At 38.6% G+C, this 22,515-nt stretch overlaps 1 long non-coding RNA gene across 1 annotated transcript; it reads left to right on the top strand.

The window, feature by feature from the left end:
* Window positions 1-1,745: 1,745 nt before the first annotated feature.
* Window positions 1,746-12,343, top strand: LOC120440804. Its single transcript, XR_005613528.1, has 3 exons — window positions 1,746-1,794; window positions 12,084-12,112; window positions 12,216-12,343. It is a non-coding gene; the product is annotated as an uncharacterized LOC120440804 (long non-coding RNA).
* Window positions 12,344-22,515: the final 10,172 nt, after the last annotated feature.

Genomic DNA, 22,515 nt, shown 5'->3' with positions numbered 1-22,515 from the left:
GAAAAGATAGATTAAAGTTTGGTCAGACGGATATTTCTGTGTTATTTGTAAGTTGAAAATCTCAACAATGAAGCATCGAAGATTTAGAAGGCAATAACACTTTTAAGTTGAGAAAAGAGAAAAAGAGTGAGCCATTTCGCAGAGAGAGTCAGATTGGAGATGTGACAGTTCCTCTGAAATAGATTCAGATGAATGAAGAGCCTCCACAGTCTCAACTACATTTGACATGAGTGTTTTTTTTTGGTTTTTTTTTTGGGGGGGGGGGGCGTTAAAGACAGGACACAAAAAACGAAATGAAAGAATGGTCAAAATGAGTTGACATCACTGTGGCAAGCTGAAAAAGACAGTCAGCTTTCATAGCAACATCCAATCCGAGTGGATCATGGGCCTAAAAGCTTTTCTGCTTGAATTCATGAAATGACATCCACATTTGAACTCTTCATATCCCAACTCACAGAGAAAATTATGCTGGACATACCCAATGTGCCAACCTGCCAACCTGCCAAAGAGCATTTGCAGGTTAAGCTGATGTCAGCTATGGGGGGCGCTGCAAAACAGTCACTGGGAAACCACTTGTAGATATCTAGAGAAGGATATCTAGAGAAGTCCAACATCACATACTGGTGTTCTACATTTTAACGGCTAAAACACCAATTCACAGGCAGAGCTGAGAAATGCAAAAAAAAAACCATCCTGTAGAGAACAGAATATGATCACCACATGTGAAGAAGCAAACCTTTGAAGCAAAGTCATAACCTTTTTCCTTTTTAACTTGTTACCTAGCAGTGAATTTACCGCCTGATGAGAATAGCATAATGTTTACCAAGCGAAGCCAAGATTTCCACATACTCCACCTTTGTGCTCTCTTATTCTTTACATCCAAAAAGGTTCGTTCCCCTAAGGGTTACCAGTGGCTCAGGATGTGACCCAAACAGTATGCATCAGTGCTAATATTATACATGGCATTGTTTACATTGTTAATTAACTGCAGATGTAAATAGCTGGTGGTGCAAACAAGAAGCAAAAGCATAGGTTTAAGCTATATTATATAAAGATAAGTGCCTTTAATTATACCACAAATACATGGACAATAAAGAAGAGATCAGCCTACAAAACCTTATCAGGAAAAAATATGATGATTAAGGACTTTTACACTGTTTGAAGTCGGTTTTATTTTCACGTTTGAGGAATATTCAACCAACATCAAATGACTGAAAAACGTGGTTATAGTTTCCCCTGTGATACTTTGGTACAGAAATATAGTCCTATTATTCTTCATTGTTCTTTGATTTAGAGCAACAAACACTCCACTGTAAAGTAATGCCTTCCTCCCTGTCTTCATTTGACTTCTTCCCATCAATCTTTGCATTTGTAGCATGCCCCACTTGCAGCCCACCTCTCTACCTTCATTTCAGCTGTCCTAGACTTGTATAACAATAAATGATTGTTGTGTCTGTTATTTTTTTCTGACCACTCCCTCTTTCTTAGACTTGAATTTGAACAAGCAGACAATGAATCTGCAATAAAGTCATGCTTTCTTCCACCATTTCTTCATTTAATCATGTCTCCAGTCTGACTCTTGACTTTACTTTTACTTGAACTGCACCTTTAAGACAATAAAGTCATGCCTCCAATTGTGTTTCCTCATATAGTACTGCTGCTGGCGGACTTCCTTCCTTTAATATCTGTCAGAGGGCTCCAGCAGCCCTCAGGTAGCCAACAGCCAATATGAATGGAGACAGACACAAGGGCATGGTCTGAAATAGTCCACCGTGTATTACAGCCTGGAGAGGGGTATGCACCCACACATACACGACCACATGAATGCACACGCAGTGATTCTAGCTAACATGCACACACTCCAGCAAAGATCAACACAGGTATTAGAGCCCTAGGAGAAGCTTGTGCTTTCTCTAACCTCATTACATGCACAGGCCACAGGTGGATACAGTTTCTCTGATATCCACAGGGACAGAATAGCCTAAGAATGTTCCTGTGAGAGAAAAATCATGCATTTGAAAGCTTAAATTTAACATAAGGGAATTTGTTGTCCAAATGCATATATGTTAGTCTCGTTTCACAATCCTGAAGTTCAGAAAAGCGTCTTCTTGACATGCTGTAACTGACAGGTACATGTTGGCCTCAGCAATTTGATTCTTGCTCTCTTCATTTCATCCTCTTTCCTCACACCATTTTTCCACCTATTCTCCTCAGTTTTCTTAAGCTGACTCAGGGTCACTTGAAGTTAGCTTTCTGGCCCTGGGCATTTGAGAGAGCTACAGATCTGAAGTAATTCAAGCCGGTGCTTCTATTCTAAATAAGTGTGTGTGTGTGTGTGTGCCCGTGCATGTGTGCACATGTAGGGTTGTTTGTGCACGTGGACAATATTTATTAGATTATATTGGACTTGGTGGTCGACGGCCAAACAGAAGTCAAAAGTCAAATGCTCCCTCTTTGAGCTGACAGTGAGAATATATGAGTGTAGGAGAAAATGACAGGATGGATAGAAAAAGCTAGAGAGAGAGAGAGTGGTTATGTATGTGTGTGTGTGTGTGTGTGTGTGTGTGTGTGTGTGTGTGTGTGTGGTCCCAGCTCAGCCCACTTCAGTCTTTTGGCACATTAAGTGCCCATTTAGCATGTACTTTACAAAGTGGACACTTGTGCTGCTCTCATTTTGGGCTATTCACAAGAAGTAAGACGAGGCACGTTTAAATCTCCCATTCGGCAAGTTTTCAATTTTTCAGTGGTTGCCAAACAACAGTGTTTATATGATGAATCGGTGTTGCTAGGTTACTCTGTTAAGATGATTGTTGATGGTTTAGCCTCCTGTGTACTATTTAGTGACTTAACAACATGCAGTCGAGATGCACACTGTATTACTCACCTGGCAACAATGTTTGAAGATGAGGGCCGTGGTTGCATTAAGACAGAGAGAGAGAGTGAGCGAGAGAGAGCAGTGCAGAAAAGGCAGACTGATGATGATTTAAGGTGTTTTTTTATTTATTTTTTTGCTTGTTTTCTTCTTCTTGCCTGCAATTCGTTTCAATGAAGAAGGGACTTTTTTTTGGCCAAACAAGACCATCAGTGTCTCCCTCTCTTTCATCCCGTTTAACATTGATATGGTTCTCTGCTTTCCAATCAAACACTCTCTTCATTAGCCCTCTTCTCTTCTGTCCTCATTGGCCCTTGGAAAAGAGGAGCAAAGACACACATAGACAGTAAGAAAGGCACTAATACACTCACATCCTATTGCCCAGTCAACCCTCAAATACACATTCACACACTCTCACATGCATGTGTGCATACCCACACACACACAGGCAAACGCACAGACTGGCTGTGACTTTAAATAATGAGAGAGCTGTCACATCAGATCAGTGTCTGTGCCGTGGCATGGCCTGGTGGTCAGCAGGACAGACGGGATTAACTGCTGGCGGCTGACGCCCTCTGGACACACTGAGAAGGAAGACTGGGGTAAAGAGGGAGGAAAGGAGGAAGATGGGGGTTGAATGGGGATGTGTGTGTATGTGTGGGGTGGGGGGGGGTGAATTCACAAGACAAAAAATAGGAGACAAAATTAGAAGAATGGCAATTAAAGAAAAGTAGAAACAGCAAAGAACAGAGACAAGAAAAAGAGAACAAGTAGAAAAAGGGAGGAAAAGAAAAATACAAGAAATTAAATGTAATCAAAGGAGGAAAGAAAACAAGAATGGGGCAGATAAAGAGCAAAATTAGAAAGTAAGAGTTCAGAGTAACTGAGGAAATGGGGAAAATGGAAAGTAATATAAAAAACAAAAACATAAAAACAGGGAGAATAGAGGAGAGAAGAAACGGGAAAGGAAATTAAAGGAGAAACCATGAGAACAAGCAATAAAAAAAACAGGCAGATGAGAAAAATCTGAAAGACGGCAGGAAGAGACACAAGGGAAAGGAGAAAACTGGTAAAGTAGGTAAATTTAGTAACAAGAGAAAAGGAAAGAAAACAAAAAGAGGGCATAGTAAATGAAAACTGAGAGGAAAGAAAAGGGAAAGGAAAAAATAAACTAATAAAGGAGAGAAGGACCATGAGAAAAATAAATGAAAGGCACAAAAGGAGGAAAGAGTGCAAAGATGAGAGGAAAGAAAAATGAAAAAAAGAGAAAAAACAAGGTAGAAGGAAATGGAAAAAAAGTGAAAAACAGATAACAGAAGAGACGAGAGGAAGCAAATAGAGGAAGATGGTGGTAAAAGCTAATTCCACCCAAATAATAGTGTGCCCTCGAGACAATGGGGGGAGAAGAGATGGAGGAGAGGAACACAGAGGATTGAAAATCTGGCTGTTTGTCCAGTAGATGGTCAGAAATCATTAGTGTCAGTGTAGCCTGCTGAGGACACAACTTTCCAAATCCTTTTTTGCTCTCAACCTCTCTTTCTGCAGTATTCCTCGTGCTTATAATAAAGAATGACAAAAGAATAAGTAGGTGAATTAAAAGCTGACTTCAATTAAATGGTGATAATAATAGCTCTCAGATGATCTACTTACAGACTGTGGAATCTCCTTCAGTGTAAACAAACTTTTAAATTAAGTATCATGAGGTCTACTTGCATTTCTAACACCTAAACATGCATGCATTGTCTAATATTATTAACTGACTTCAAGAATGTCTGTTTTTGTATACACCCCAATTTTCTCCTTGTCCCTAGTGTAACCCTTTTCCCACACAGCCTCCAGTTCAGCCCCCTACCTCCTCCTCCACCTAGCTAAACCCATCATCTTTATTCAATATGGCCCCTGGTAAGCATTTTAAGTCGGCTTAGCTTGTCAGAAAACTACCATTTTTTTTTCTTTTGGAGTGCAGACACCCTCTCTCTCTTTCTGTCTCTCTTGGTCTTTCTACCTTAGTCTGTCTTACTTTGTCCAATTCCTGCCCCCACATCACCCAAAAGCCAGCAGATATGCACAAACACAACAAATGCTAACATAATGCTTAGCTCCATGAAGCACACCCAAATAACATTAACATTCAACCAGTTTGTTGGGCAAATCAATTGCCCTAAATTCAACACAGATAGCAATATCTTACCCCTGCCTAACTATAACATAGACACACATAACCTACCCGACACACATACAGGTGCATCTATCCCTGATCCCCTAGGGGGCTGTGAGATGGTGCCAATAATGGAAATGGAGGACACCGTTTTCTCCAATAAAATCACAAATAAGCATATTCCCCTGACAGTCTGGATGGGTTCTGAGAGAGGTGCTCTGTAATATTACTATGACTGTGTGCATGTACTGTGTGTGTGCGTGAGTGTGCCAGTGTGTGGTTGTGACCATAAATACATTTCAGCTTATGGATAGATGAGGGATCTCCACGGTGATTTGTTTGCGTGGATTAAATGTCAGGTTTGGAAATGTGTTGTTATACCTGAACTCCTGAGAGAGAAAGTGCAGGCAAGACAGACAGGCTCACCTGAAGTGTGTGTCTTCAGTGATAACAAGCAATCAGAATAGCTATAGTGATGAGTTGTGTGTATGTGTATATATACACTGCATGTTTGGTGGCTGAATCTACTGCCACAAAAACATTTATTAAACAGTAATGAATTTGATATAAATATTATCTTTGTCATAATACAACAATTTGTTGTATACTGAAACTTGCATTGAGGATTATTAATACTGAGTCAAATTATTTGTTGTAAGTCCTAATTATTTCTAGTTGGTACATTTTTCCTTACCTCAGGAAAATCAGCACTGAAAACATAAAGTTTACACAAATGAATGCTACTGTATGTCCTTCTTTGTACAACTGCAATGAAATGGTAAATGGACTGGTTCTTATATAGCACTTTTTTACTCTAACTAAAAGAGCTTTACACAGCTTACCTTATTTACCCATTCACACTCATTCACACAAGCGTTTTTTTCTATCCTCTTTCTATGGAAGTGCTTCTAACTATCATTCACACGTTTGCATACTATGGATGCATCAGACAGCACTTGGGGTTAGTATTTTGCCCAAGGATAGTTGGCATGCAGACTGGACCAAATCAGGCAGTTGGAAGAGTACTCATTAACTGCTACATTATATGAATATGAAACTAATGGTAACAGGTAGTTATGGAGTAACTTTCCGATCTAAGAATACATGTAAAGTTCTGTAATACTTCATTAGTGCTTTCCCAGACCCTGGAGAATAAATGTATTACACAGTAGGTGGTATGACTACTGCACTATTAGGAGGTGAAACTTGAATGGAATGAACCTCAAATATATAGAATGAACCGTGAATATACTGAATGAAAAAATCTGAATATATTAAATTAACTATGACTGTATTGAATGAAAGTCTGAATATACTCAGACTTTCATTCCATATATTCAGGGTTCATTCAATATATTCAGACTTTTATTGTGATATATATACACAATCTAATATGTGATCAACCACAAGGACAAAATATCAAAAACAAAAGAAAAACAAACATTTTAATATTAACACATATATTAATATTTATTCAAAGCACTTTGAATAAATCAGTAAAATCTGACAATGACTGGAAGATATGCTGTCAATACCTGTGCTTAATTTAATATCAATCAGATTTGTGTCATTTTGGCATAAACCAATAATATTTTGAACTGGAGAATGCTTATTTAGCATTTTTATTATTATTATTACTTATTTTTGCAATTCCATTGTTTGTGGGGAGGGTATATTTAAAGGGTTGGAATAGGTGCAGCAACCTCATGGGTAAGCTGATTGTAGTGTATGGGGTGCAGTTTTAGCAGGTGTTGCCAACTGACACTAGAGACTACTATAATCGAAGTACCGTGGTCTTATTTTATATTCCCTCACAAACAAAGTCTGAACTTTTTCCTGACTATGGAGAAGTGAAAATTTAGTTTTCATGCAGTAAAAGTTAAAACTCAAAGTTTTCAGGCTCTCAAAGGGAGTTAAACTCAAAGAGCAACTCACTGCACTTATCAAAAAGATTTCTGGCTATTAACTGGCAACTGTCTATGTTGGCTTTGTTGCTGATTTCCACTTTACAAAAGAGCTTAAGAATGTCAGCAAGCTATACATACATTCCAAGCAATGCTAGATATAAGTCTGCACCTCATGAAGACATGCCAGTTAGAAGAAAAACTGTTAAAGTACGCTACCGATTTCCACTAGTCAAATGTGTTTCTTGACCCAAGAAGTTCCCTTCTATTATTGGTTTCCCACTGAAGCGCTTTCTTCCTGGCCATTTGACCATGAAGATTCACAGTATTCTTTTAACGCTTAATTCTAAAATGTGTTGACTACTTGAACTCTGAGAAGCACTGATGCATGCTCTAATCTAAAGAGCAGTTAATTGTTAATTTATTATTCTTATAATCTTAATAAACATTGTCTTCAGCAGCAGTATTTCTTACTTCACTGAGGTTTCTTTAGTTGATTCACTCATGATTTGATGGTTTTTGCATGTGGCCATAAATAAACTCAAAGTCAGATATGTACTTGTACAGCCAGACGTAATACTCCAGTGCTGAATAAGCCTGTTTACTGTGTCATCCTTGCATAACACAACTGATGGCTTCAAAGACACTAAGAAGGCCAGCCATTTCATCAGTTAGGGTCACCATTTCCAAGTGTATATATATATGTATATATGTATATGTATATAGTGTATGTATATATATTGGCCAGCTTATTTATCCCAGCAGGGTACCTGATCACTGGCAGGGCACAGGTGCCCGGTCGCAAAAAGTACAGCGCCATTTACTTTGTATATTTATCAGCAATAACTTCAGTTATCCCCAGTGTTCCAACTGGGATTTAACCCGAAATGTTGTAATTTCTCTCTTACTATCTTAAATACATCTCCACTTCCATTTTCCAATCAATCCATTCCATTTTAAAACTTCAGGCCATAGTAATTTCAACACATTTTGTTGCTGACTTGTCATTGGTTGAGTGACTGACTATATAAGGATACATTACAAATACAACTGTAAAATAAAACAGAGCATTCTGCCCATTTGGATTGTTTAGTCCTATTTTCTTTTCTCTCAAATACAATGGAAAAACCCTTGCTAGCACAAGCCTAACTGCCCTGGAGCTTTCCAAAAGCAATTTTAACCTATTCAGCCCCACTGTCCTTCAAGATTCACCTTCATTTTTCATTTGTTTGGAGGCAAAGGTATAGACGCTCTTGTGTTTTCTCGTAACTCTATAACCCAGTAAATGACAGATATAGTTACAGGACATGATTGCTTCTGAATCGGAGTCAGGGCTCACTTCTTTTAAGCTTGTCTTACAAACATATATACACACACGCACAAAAAAACAAAAGCACTTTCTGCAATATTTTTTCCTGCCTATTTGTGGTGTCAAATACTGTTATGTTAGCATTCTAAATAAAACAAACCAAGAAATAATGAAATTCAAAAGTCAGTATAATCAGCTATATTAGGCTTTGTGGGGGCCTTAAAGTAATGTGAGCACTGTTTAATGGTACAGGAAGGAACAAAGAGTCTGGTGAAGCTTGGAACTATAGCCATGGAGCACTGGCTTCAGGTACTCTGACCTTCAGCTGATGAGTAACACACCAAGAGTCTATTAGGAAGGCAGACAAACAATGACCAGACCAGAAAAGCCAGAGCCAAAGTAACATCACAAGGACGCTGCTGACATCTAGTCAGTGTCTGCTGGAAAAAGCTCTAGAAAAGATAAATCAAATGTCACCTGCATAGCATCTACAATGTTGTTATACTTATTTATTTAAGGCACTGTTAAAATTTTAGCAGTTTGACAAGAAGTTGTAACAAAAAACCCCCAAAACAGCCTGAGTTCTATAATGGCTTTCTCCTTTTTGGCTTGCTTTGACTCATCATTTCTTTTGTTCTTCATGCCCTGTGCCCTGAACTTCTTTTGCCCACATTTCCTATCGTCAGAGAAGCAGAGAATTCACAATCTATCCTCTGTTAGACCTACCGTAAAAAAAAAAAAAAAAAAAAAAAAACTTCAAATATTTATTTTTTTCCTGAAAATCACCAGCTTTTCCGGACCTGCTCAAAATCTCAATTTTTTCCTTTATTACTTCATGCTCCATTTCCACCAGTAGATCAAAAGCTTACCATACCTGGCTCTACAAATTCATTTGAGTGTCCTGGAGAGAGAGAGAGAGAGAGAGAGAGAGAAAATCAGCAACAACTATTGTTCTGTGGTAAATAGCAGTTTTACTCAGGGAATTGTTGCAACATCACTTCTTGTACCTGCTTCTGGTTTGGTTGCATAAAATGTATTCAGACATAAACGCAAGTCTTAAAACCAGACTATGTGACATGTTGAACATTTGAGAAACAAAATGCTGCTTTCTGCTTCTCACTTGCCACCCCACATTATTTGGTTTGGTAGACTTTTACACTGGATGTCTTTCCCAGCAGAACACCATTTGTGTCTCCGTCCAGGATTTTGAACTAGGGTTTATGCTTATTAAGCAAATGCGTAAACCATCACACTAAGGAATCACTAGGGCTTGAGGTAGTTAACATACAGTTCTATCATGGACATGCTCCCTTCAGTTATTAGAAAGATATGTTTCTGCTGACATGTGTCAGTCAAATATAATAAAATGATACACTCAGCAAATAATGTGCTTCACAGCCCTTCCAAGTTCCAGGGAGCAGAGTGACAGGGATAAAAACAGCCACTCTTAACAATGCTTAAAAACTTAATATCCAAGATTTATTTGCATTTACTAGAGGGCGAACAAGGTTTTCTATCACTGTTTTATTTATACCGCTGCCAATTTTGGTTAAGAGAGAGAGAAAAAAATGCTGTACACATTCAGTATTATATACATCAAACTTTTCACTCTTTTCTTGGGAGGGTAAATTCATTGCATTTCATTAATCTTCTAGCTTAAGCTTAGTAACACTACTACTGTTTATATTTTTACTTTTCCTTCGTTTTCCTTTATCAGTATCCAGGCCTCCTTCACAATTGGGCCAGGGCAAACTGGATTTTGGCATTTAAAAAAACGAACTTTCAGTATTTATTAAGATAGGCAGGGAAAAGAATGCATGTAGGAGGTGAGATTTTTGCTACTGACCCACTTGCATATGAATTTCATTGCTAGGTGAGGTCTAAGGAGCTGGACTTCTTTAAGTTACAAGCAACTTAAAGAAGTCCAGACACTTTTATTTCCAAGCTCCTTAGACTATGATGACCTGGAATACTGAGAACACATTGCTAGGTGGGATAATTCTCCATTCATGTTTGGAATGCTAGATCATGATGCAATAAAAATGCACTGATTACCAAACCACCTAATTGGACCTGGAACCTCCAACTAAAAGGAGTCACACAATACCAGAAGCAAGAACATTTCTTCCAGCTCTTTACTTTCTTGCTTTCGGATCTTTACAACTGTGGCTTCTGTGGCAGGCTTCTTTCACAGCATGTGCAGTGTCAGTCATTTCAAAGCAAAATGACTGACAAACAGAGAGAACAGTAGGGGTGACAGCGTTGACACTGGACCCTTTTCTCAACATCATCAGGCCTTAGATTGACGTTAGGCATGGGAAATCTTAAAGTGGCCTATTTTTAATTTTGATGTTTTTGGGTTGATAATTTGAAGGTGCTGTTTTTTTCCTGTTCTCATCAATTCAGTTACATTAATAAACTTTAAAAAGACATTTTTCCTTCATAAAATATTATTACACTCAAATTTAACTCTTATATGGACAATGGGCAGCACACAGTTTTCCCCACAATCTCACGAGCTGTACTTTTAACATGTGGTGGACTTACACAAAGTCAGTTGAATCCACTTTGAGTTTTTCCTTCTACTAAACAAATCCAGCAAGGGTGTGGTGGCACTGTTAATGCCACCAGTCTCAGAATATAGAAATAGACTATATCAGAGCCTGTAAATTACTGAAGCCTGTTTCCATTACAATAACTCTGTCATCGAGACTGCAAGCATAGACCTACATTCAATGTGCATGGGTATGTCATATATTAACATGTTTTTCTGATTACAGTTAACAAAGTGCACCTGTCCTGTTACTCGCAACTGAATCTCATCTCTTGGTTTGCTGTTATAATGTAATGCACTAACAGCATCTGTGTCTAGAAACTAGCACAACTTCATCACCCACAAAACTAAGTACATCTATCATTGCTCCTTGGGGATTGTGTTGGAACGTGATTTTGGCCCATTTTGTTTTTAATCTGGCACTGTGTGGGTTAAAATGGCTATTGTGGTGTGGTGGTAATTTCTTGCAAAGTTTTCCACAGCAGATTTATTTAAAGCTAGCAGGTAGGCTGGAGAAGAAGAAGAAAAAAAACAAACATGCAATCAACATGCAACCACTATAGCTGGTAGATAACCTCTCTTTTGACCAGGTGCAACACAACTCTGATATCAATTAGCTGCTGGTAGAATTTTACTTTGTCTGTTTCTAATTCAGAATATAAAGATACTGTTGTGGACAGCTGCAGCTGAGGACTGGGTACCTGGAAAGTATCAGACTACTTTCTGTTCGACTAACATTAGCTGAGTAAAGCTGTCTCAGCAAAAACCTCTGATAGCAAACACTGAGCAGGGTTGTGCAGAAATTGCTTATCAGAGTGACTAACTAGTGTATCTGAAAATATACCAATATTCTGTTCTTTTAAGAGAATAATTTAAAGGAAAGTGCTTTGAAAACCTGCGAGTAAACGATAAGCCATTTTCCTCTGTTTTGCTTTTGCTCTTTTATTAATATTGCTCATTTGGTTGCTGGCACTCCAATACAATTTCTGAATTTTGCAGCGTCAGCTTCAAACATTAATGCATTCAGCATCACAGGTAGTGCTCGGATATAGCTGACTGCTTTGTTTTGTTTGCATTTTACTAAATATCTGAACTACTACCGTTTCTGCAAAGCCAAAGAAAAAGCTGCTATACAAATGTGGTCTTCTTTATTAGAAATCAATAAAGACTGAACATGATGATAGAAGTGTGAAATCGCAAACACAGCTTTGAAATCATTTCATTACTCTGTTTCAATACTGTGAAATCTGAGATGTCTGCTGATATAATTTATGAATCATCCACAGATGCTGCTGCCTTACGTGCCCATTACAGTGTAAGTCTGCATGGAAACTGAAGGATATCTGTGCATTATATCCATAAAAGTCCCATAATTAGATAATGTGTAGGTTACAGTATGTGCTTTTGTGTGTGCACAGGTATTCTAATGGATAACCAAACTCAACAGTCATGGCTGTTCTCTTCACCCCTCTCTCTCCCTTGCCAAAGTGCCAAATGCCTTGTCTGCCCATCCATCATGCAGGGAGGCAGATGATTGGCCGTCTCGGACCGCTCCTCATAACAACAGTCTCTGCATGGTAACTGTTACTGAGGAGAGAAAATTACCAAACCCACCGAGATACAACCTGCTAAAAATAGCTGCCATCAAAAATCCCCGCTGCTTGTTACACCCCGTCTGTGTGTGCGTGTGTTTGAGCTCTGTGTGTGTGTGGGTGGGGGTGTGTAAGCATGTGTATGGGGTTAGTGAAAGAAAAAGAAATATGGAGAAAGAGGGACCAGGAGAGAGAAAGAAAGGCGAATATGACAGAGAGAATGATTGACTGGCAGACCAACTGACATTCTAAATGGTTGAGTGGTTGTATGATTGATTTACTTACTACCTTCTGTCTTTGCTAAGTAAGTAGCATAAATCAGCACTGGAGTGAGGAGAAGCTCTTTAAAGATTCTCCGAGACCTTTGGGTTTTTCTGGCTGTTTCAAGTGGGATAAACTTATTCACACATTACCTATACCCCAAAATATGATGGCAACTCAACTTTAAAAATACATGGATTAAACTCAAGATGGGAGTGTGTCCAGGTGAATGTGTGTGTAGGGAACCCAGTGGCCATGAGCTGCTTTGAAGTGTTCGTATTTACAGATATGACCCATGGGCCAATATTGCATTTAGGTACCTGCAACTATGTTGAGCTGGAAGGAATGCTCAAATATAATATTTCGGTGTGTGTGTACATGTGTGTACCAATGTGTGTGTTTATCTGTGTCCAAACTTAACAGCATGGCTTTAAGCTTTTCTTGCTTTAGTTGCTTTCAGTGGCAGATACTGTAGGTATTAAGCCCCAAAAGCCGGTTTACTGTTGTAGAAAATAACTTAACCATCGAGCTTTGAAAGCCAGCGTTGTGAAATTGGAATAAATACTTCAGCTAAACTGTTATTTTTTTCACAGGTCTTTCTGTACTTGCAATCAGCATTTCGAATCACAATTGCATTTTGCCGCATTGCGGAGTGGTCTAATGAACATAAACCAAAAGTTTTTTTAAAATTGACCCTACGTTAAGGGAATCTGGGAGTGCAAATAAGAATTGCAAATTATTGCATCAGGTTGAAGATATGATTTTTGAGAGTTCAAGTTCACTATTTTCTTTTTTTCCCCCTGTGAAGACACACAGGGACAAATAGTCATAGCAACAAACAAGCAGAGGAAAACATAATTTCGTACGCGCACACACACACACACACACACACACACACACACACACACACACACACACACACACACAAAACAGATCGAAGTAAAGTGAGGGGTTTTAGTTTGTTTTCTCTTTTTGCCCACAGTTAGATCCTTAGTGCCCGCTTGTGCTGTTGGAATGATCTCTTTCACAGACCATGGAAGCCTTGAAAACTTCATCAAAGCATCCTGCCAATAAAATAGGCCTCTTCAAATGAAGTATGTCATACTGACAATTCCCACTCTGCTTTTCCTGAGTGCACACACAGACAAACATGCACAAACACATTTTGTCAGCACAATATCAATACATATTGGCATGCCGCTGTTGTGTCCTGCTGTCCCTGCTATATTCCCTCCTCTCAGAAAAACTGCAGCATTTTATGCCAGCTGGAAGCCTTAGTGATTATTTAACTGCTCTGGGCTTAGCTTGGCAGCCTGTGAAGGGAGGTTGAGGGAGGAGAGGAGACGAAAGAGGGAGGAGAAGAGAGGAATTAGCAAGAGATGAGTTTGTGTGTGAGTGAGTGTGTGCGTATGTTTGTAAGAGTGTCTGTGTGTACCCGCATGTGTGTGCATATGTTTGTGGATGCTCTAAAAGCATTAATGTGCGAAAATTCACTAAGAGCATCCCTGAGCCGATTTTAGAGTGTCAGATCCACTTCCCGGCCGAGTGCATGCAAGTCCTTCTTCAAATGGGAATGTGAACAGTGAACAGCTTTACGGATCAGTCTCTAACATGCAGGATCCTTTTTTTTATTCTAAAAACTTCCAAACATAATTCCCACCACCTCTCTGGTTCAACTTTCCCAGAGGATAATACAGCAAATAATTAGCAAGTGTTGAACTTGGCAAAAGATACATGGAAAAATGCCATAATTTGATGATCATATGTGTGATGCTCTAAAGATAAAGTAACATATTATATTTCCATAATTGATATTCAATTTCTGCATGCTGCATCACACTCTTGGCTTTTATTGCTTCACCTTAAAGAATTCTACACAAATATTTTAGTGATCGGTATCATAACCAAAAACATGTTGCCAGAACACATACGTAAACAGAGTAATGTTAATAATTAATGCAGTGAGGCCCATAAAAAAATAATAAGCCACTCACTGATAATATAAGCAGGTAAAGTGAGAAATCTCCCCATACCAGAAAGACAATAAAGAGAGATTTGTGTATCACTTAGAAAGTGCTAAACAAAAGTGTGTCTTGTTTATTAACAAGCAGTAATTCTCCTGCTAAATGGACAAATTCACCAAGGAAAATTTGATTAATGTCAGGCTGCAATCCTAAAGGCATTTTTGTTTTTTGCTGAAATCTACAGCTACTATTTTCCATTTGAATTACTGCATTTAAATAGCCAGTGTATACACATATGTATTTTTGAAAGTGCACTAGGTTTTTATTTCAATTAACGGTGGACGTTGTTGTGTCTGATTGCCTCAGGGTTTTTTTTAACTGACTGAACTTAACTGACTGAAATTAAAATCTTGGCTATGAAGTCCCATATTTAGTCCTAAAACCTAGCAGTCCTGAACAAGTTATTATTTTTCTATCTGTCAATATACCCTGCTAAACACACCTCTTGCCCAAGAAACATGATTAGCTAATTGATTTAAGGCATGTCAGGAAAATGTGTTGAGAAATATGTAGACTTCAATTCAAGTATGCATTTACAAGCAGTTACAAGCACCTGACATGTGTTCTTTAGTGCACTAAAGAACACATGTCAGGTGCTTGTAACTTTATTATACTGTATGTATATAGATATTTCAATCTCTATTATTATGCAGTATGCATGTAAATATTAAGTTGCCAGCTTGCTAAAAATATGAACATTATGGGCAAAAGTATATCACACTTTCATGTCTCTAACAATGACAAACAGCAAATCTTGAGCACAGAATAAAATCTGTAAGTAAATTGCTCTTTTTTTCTCTTTAAGGTCGTTAGGCATCATATCTGCTTATTTTTCTTAATGAAGCATCATTTGGAATATAGCATATACACACAAGTCATGCTTAAAGAAAGTGAGTAACTACTATTCTGCAAATATAATGTTGCTAAATTATAGTCTTGCACCACTAGGATTTAAAGGTTGTGTGTGCACGTCCACACACACGTGTGAGTAGGATTTAACTATACTTTTGAGGACAGTCTCTTGACATCCCTTTGTTCTTGTTAGTGTATTTTAGGCTGGGAGGACTTTGTCTTGGCTGGGCCTCAGAGTGACCTATCGTAGCTGATTTTAGGGTTAGTGGTGAGCCTCAAAGGAATGAATGTTCTGTGTCCTCAAAAGTAACAAAACCACTGTGTGTGTTTATTTTTCTATGCATGGGTGTGTATGCCTGTGTCTGAAGGCTGAAAAGCAGTAAATAGAACATTTTAACCTCAGTGGGAATGTCTGCAAGTACCTTCTTGCTGATTCAGGACCACTGAGTAAAGATGTTGTTGTTGTGTGTGTTTGTGTGTTGGCACTGGGGCGTGCATATGTCTATGTGTGTGTCAAAACAGCTTCAGTTGGGCTCAGGCTTTGAACCCCAAAGCTCGGGCTGCATTTGTGACACGCTTGCATGAATTTTTGTATGCGTATGTTCACATGGGGAAGGACTAAAGACAGCGAGTATTCCTCTGACATATAAACATACATGCTCATGCTTCAATGAAGCATTTAACAAAGTACAATGCGACTTTGCTGAATCAACAATGTACAAAAAAGTCCCATCTCTCTCTGTTTCATTGCCTTTCTCTCCCTTTTCTGCCTCAAAAGCCTCATTCATATTCAAAATCGCTCGCATGTGAATTTCTTTTGTCATATACTTAAATAACATGCAGCTGTGATAAGTGAAGTCTTTTGCAAAATAATAACTTCCTCTCTAAGGTCAATGGTCCACATTATGATTTTATACTGTATCATGTAACCATGAGTATCTTGTATATACAAATTGCATCCTCATGATCATTTTACAGAATATACCCATAATAGCATTTTGCAAACCATTACTGGACTTTATGACCCCAACATGATTAAAAACAAAAAAGGCCAAGCAGTTGATTCAACCATGAAGTCAGTGTGTCCAGATAGACAGGCAAGCGGGCTGATGAAATGTTACACACACACACGGGAAGATAAAGACAAATATACCAACACTTCAGTTAAATCTCGGTTCTGATTTTATTCCTTTCCATGTGGTCCTTTTTTTTACTCACTTCCAGCTTTTTAATGAGTGTCTTCATTGTACATGTTAGTGTCTGACGCTGTCTTCCAAGCGACAGATTTCTTTACACTCCACTACACATTTCAGAGCCAACGCCCTCTGTCCTCATTCTCTCCGCTTCCTCACTCTCTCAGGCTGTTGCTGAGTCTATGTCCATCCAATTTGCAAAGCACTTTAAGTGATATGTTGCCGCTTTGCACTACTGTTCAATATTTCCCTCTCAGTGAGGCCGTCTGCTTTTCTTTTCTGACGCCCACTACACCTTCTCTCATGTCTCCTCACTGTCTCTAGTTTTCATCTTAATTTTACTGTTTTTCATATCTTTTAGTCCTTAGTGGCTACATTCTCATGAAACATTCACTGTCAATTCTTATTGGGAAATGCCTATGTTTGCATGAAACCTCTTGGGTTTTAACTTTAACCTGTTTTTCTCACTGTGAACCCCAGTCACCACTCACCAGACAGAACGTGCTTGTGAAGCAATTTTTGTTACAAATGTTCAACTTTACTGGCACTTTTCGGCTCCAGTCGGATAGCTCTCCAGTTGTCTCCCATGCTCTGGCCCTGCTGTCATTGAAATTAGGGAGATCTTGATTGTCCTTGATTACTGGATTGTCCTTGATTACCGTGCAGGCACTGCTCAAGGGGCAGTGCCTACATAGCACTGCCCCCCGAGCCTGCTGCATCACCCCTCCCCTACAGTGGATTCAGAGACCACACCTCCGCCACACTCACATTTCCTTTACATAAGCTTTGAACTTCTGAATGCTGCAAGTAACATGCCAAAGAGATTGTTAAGTGGGAAAAAAGTGAGTGATTCCTCTCAGTCTAGCAGAATTTTATTTCATGTGCGGTGACAATATTTTTCCCCTTTACAGGTATTTAACATTTGCTTTGAATTATCCAACTAATCGACTGTATAGTTGTAACTAGAGATGGCACGATACCACTTTTTTATGTCCGATACCGATATCATAAATTTGGATATCTGCCGATACCGATATGAATCCGATATAGTGTATTTTTTTAATCAATAAAACTGTGTTTTTAATATCTTGCTGCATTTTGTATAAGTTCATACTCAAGTTTAAATAAACAACAACACTAAAGCTATTCTGTTATACCTGTATGTAAAAAATACACTGCACCCAAAATATTTCATAGTTCAGCAACACTGATCAATCTAATAAACTTAAACCTACTCCATCCTCCCTATTCTGGTATTTTAAAGAGTACTTAGCGAAAATATTAAACAACCTAACTAATAGGGCTGCCAACTCCCAGCAAAAAATAAATAAAAATAGGGAACCACCCCCCACCCTCCACCTCGTTATGCTTAATCGACGTAATCAACTTTAATTTGATGCAGTGTGAAAAAAATGCACAAAAATCAATTATTTTTCAAGAATAATTAAGCAGATTCAACATCTTTCTTCAACAGAATTGCAGACTGCACAGATGGTACTTTCCCAAGGAAAAAGTACTATAGCTTACCAGGGTTAATAGTTACTATATACAGTAATGGACTTCTATACATTTTACATCAGATTAAAACTTTGGGTGTAAGATTCAGATAATTATTTATTAAAAGCTAGACATTTTAAATGAGAATAAGAAAGAAAAGTATGTCTTTGTGCCCCCCTTTTCCCTGTTCATGCCCTATCGGACCCCCTGGCTACACTTTGCTAGATCCGCCCCTGCACAGTTACCAGCCGTCAGCTACGTAGAAAAAGATCCTGGTGTAGAAAGTAATATTAAATAAATTCTAACAACAGCTTATCAAGCTTAAACGTGCTGCTGTTGTTCAGCTGCTGGTTTCCTCTTTCTGGTGCAAAGTGGGCCAAAAACAAACATGAGAGACGGGAGTCGAGACAGAAAAGCCGATCAGCCGATTATTGATCAGTTTCAGGATTGAAGTAGCAGCAGGAGAGGGAGGGGGAGAGAATGAGAGGCAGTCGCTCCATATATCGGTTGTTAAGCTTAACGTGGGAATGCTTTACAAACATTCAGAGATGAACTTACACACTTGCTTTACTTCTCTCTGGGATAACTTTCTCGGAGATGAAATGCCCGTTTGGTAGTGAGGCTCCAAATGCCCAACCAGACCGCCGACAGGTCTCGCACGCCACAGCCGCTCTATCACGTGACGCATACTGCCCCGACGTGCTAAGGTTATGAGCTGAGTTGCGCCATGTCGCAAGTTTTGTGAGGTGCTTTTGTGATATTAATTGGATCGGATTACATTTTTTATTTCTCTCCGATATCCGATCCAGTAATTTAGGTCAATATTGGACCGATACCGATACGTAATATCGGATCGCTCCATCTCCAGTTGTAACCACTACTGATTTTTCCTTTTTACTGATTCAATAATATTAGGTTATTAAATCTATATGCTGTATTTATTTTCTAATGTCATCTAACCGTCTCCACAAATATTTGTGAAGGAAATTAGTGTAAATATGTAGTGAAGTGAAAAAAAAATACAAAGAGATTAAATATGAAATTAATTTTGGACACCAACGCGTAATTCACATGTCTTTTCATAATATCAAGCTAGTATGCTACATCCTTATAATTTTGGTTTAAAATAAATAGGCCTGGAATGTTTTTGTCTTCATTTCTATTTGCAGTGACCTTGATTTCTTAAGATCTTTTCCCAGTCACATATTGCTGTACATGGTTTTTTTTGGTATATTATTTTAGTTGCTCTAACCCTACCTGTTTCCTTTTTTCTTTTACATATGTACACTAAAAGAAGTAGCATTTTGTCCCAAGAATAAAAGGATAAAATTAATCTTGAATATGACCCCTTTGACTTAAGTGCCATAGATCACAAGCAGCTCGAGGGGTGTTTGAAGTACAGAACTACCTTCATTATGCTTTTTCATTTTCATTAGAGAGCTCTGATTCCTCTGAAACCTGTATATAAAAAAGACTCATAATGACCTCCATCTTTTATTTTTATTTTCACACGCTGTATGTAAAAAGAAGGATTGCTGGGGAGTTTAACATCAATAGATAGCACACTGGGACATGTATGAAAATAACAGGGTTCTGGAATAAAATAATTTGACAAAGTATCTGTGAGCACATGTATTTGTGATTTTAAGTTCTACAAATATCTCACACCTGACGTCCTGGCTCTCCCTTGCTGTAGGATTTGTGTCATCGATCTCCAGTTGTGATATCCGTTGCTTCTTCCTAATGTTGAAACACTGAGCTACTAGTTGTTTTGCTGTCAGTCTAAATGTTGGGTATCCAAGATTCCATCGCTTCCATATCCTCTTCACGGAACTCCTGCCGCTGGGGTTACAGCTCATTTCCAAGGCAGACTTGGTTAGCATGGGGGGCCTAGCCTCGGGAACCCTACTGTATGCGTTATTTCTCTGTTTAAATGAGAAACAATGCATCTATGTTGGTGTTGTTTCTCATTTAAACAGATCATTCGTTTGTAAAAATTTGCAGTCAGCAACTAAAGAGCCAGTCCTGTTGTCTCAGCTCCTGTAAAAAGAATGTAAAAAAGGGTTATCTCATAGGTCTTTTTTCATCTCCTCCTTTTCATTAATTCCGCATGAGTCCAATTGACATTGCAACTAAGTTTGCCAGTCTTACCAATGCATTCGAAATCATCTGTTCACAGACATTCATCTGTCACAGTTGCATTTGGCATTACCTGGGATTCCAAATTTGACTTCACAGTTAGACTAATGGTCAATTGCAAAAGCTGTCCAGCCATTTTTGGAGGATGGATGAGCAGGGAGTGCTTTGCTAGATTCTGTTGAACATTGTTAAGCTCCCTGCTCATTGATCCTCCACTCCAAATTAAAATCCTAATTTCAGCATTTGGGTATCTCCCTTTCTGAGAAGGAAACAATTGGTCCTACTACTAGCTTGGATTTCCTAGACTTGACACTTGAGATGAAAGTTTCAATCACTCAAGACAAAGTTCAGCACATCCATGAAATCACTTAGTCTATTCTGTCTCTCACTTCTATGGCAAAATGCCAGCTTCTTTTCCTGCTAGGCCACCTGAACTTCGCCATGTGCGATGTCCTCAAGGTCGCTCTTTCATGTCTCACTTACTGGATCTTGCCTCCTCAGTACCTAACTTGCTCCATTCAGTTTCTTTAGATGAGGGTTTCCACTCAGATTTGTGCTTTTTTATGATGACATCGTTGGTTCTGCTGACTCTCTCCAGTTTTTCACAGATGCAGCACCATCTATTATCGGGGGGGTATTATCGAGGCAACTGGTTTGGAAGCAACCAGTTCTTAGTTCTGCCTCAATCCTCTGCCCTCTCCGATTTATATACCATTGTAGTGGGTTGCTTCTTCTGGCGTCAGAATTGGCAGTCCAAACGCATCTCCATCCTCTCTGACAGCGAAGCTGCTGTTTGCATTATTAGCACAGGCTGCTCATCTTCACCTGTTATCATGCCATTCTTAAGACACCTCACCTGGCTTTCAGTCACCCTCAATTTCATAATCAGAGCTCGTCACATTCCAGGTTACAAGAATGCTCTTGCTAATTCCTCCTCTCATTTTAATGTTGTTGCGAACTGAATATTGAGATAGGAGAGATAGAGATGGAGTGAGATGCGAGAGAAGGCTTGACCACCACCAGCTATATGCTGACCAGAGATGGGCAGTAACGCATTAATCCGATTACTTTTTTAAAGTAACAAGTAATGTAAGGGATTACTATTGCAAAAAGTAATTAGATTACTTTACTTTCCCGTAAGCATGCTGCGTTACTGCTTTACTAAACCGTTTTTGTTTGAGAGTGTCTCATGACAATGATGTAAGCACGTGTGGCGCCCAATCTACGTGTGTAGATCAACAATGGATAATATGGAGTGCGGGAGGGAGTATGACCATACAGCGTTTAAAACATGGATGCACTTACACTACTTTAAGTTTTAGTCTGTAAAAAGTGACAAAAACATTAGCGTCCGCTGTACACTCTGCGTGGGAAGAAAACTTCTTTCTACAGTGAAAAAATAAACTTCAAATCTGAGCAAGCACCTAGCATTCTGCCACGGGAATGTGACATTCACAGAGAAAGCCCCGGATCCCCCCATTGATATGACCGCTGCTGCACCAGGCAAACCTCCACCCTACTAAACAGGTGAAAATACATTTAAGAGCAACAGGACTTAGTGCCGCTGAATCTTTTATTTTATTTATTTTTTGCTGTGTTTTACTTGCATCTATTTGAAAGAGTGAGTGTAAACACAAAACATTATTTGATTTTATCTGCTGGAATATGCAGAAAATAGGTTTAAATGTTAAAGAATTTTTTCAAGTTAAAGACAGTTGCATATAATTTAATTTTTGCTTAATGCAATGTGCATAAAGTTAAAAGATTAAAACTATAAAACAATTTTTAAAAAGAGGCTTTCCATTTGATTCAATTTTATATGATGGATTATGCATAAAAAATAATTCAGAATTGGGCTGAAAGGTCTTTTGCTTTATTACGTATTCAGGTTGTGTGTCATGTTTTCAAAAAGTAACTAAGTAACTAATTACTTTTGAAATTAAGTAAGCAGTAAAGTAAAAGGATTACTTTTTTTTCAAGTAACGTGGCCAACACTGATGCTGACTTACCAAAACGTATGCCTTAAGGGATGTTTGAGCTGGCAGGATGACATCAGCGGTGGGTCTGATGGAGCAAAATCAGAAAAAAAAATGTCATACTGAGAATTTAATAGATTAGAAAAGACAGTAAATTCACCGTACCTCAAGAACCTATAAAAAG

This window comes from Oreochromis aureus, linkage group 6 (genome assembly GCF_013358895.1).
Source record: "Oreochromis aureus strain Israel breed Guangdong linkage group 6, ZZ_aureus, whole genome shotgun sequence".
In the NCBI taxonomy this organism is placed as follows: Eukaryota; Metazoa; Chordata; class Actinopteri; order Cichliformes; family Cichlidae; genus Oreochromis; species Oreochromis aureus.
Note: the sequence above shows the minus strand (reverse complement) of the source record. Positions and strands in the feature narration are given on the sequence as shown.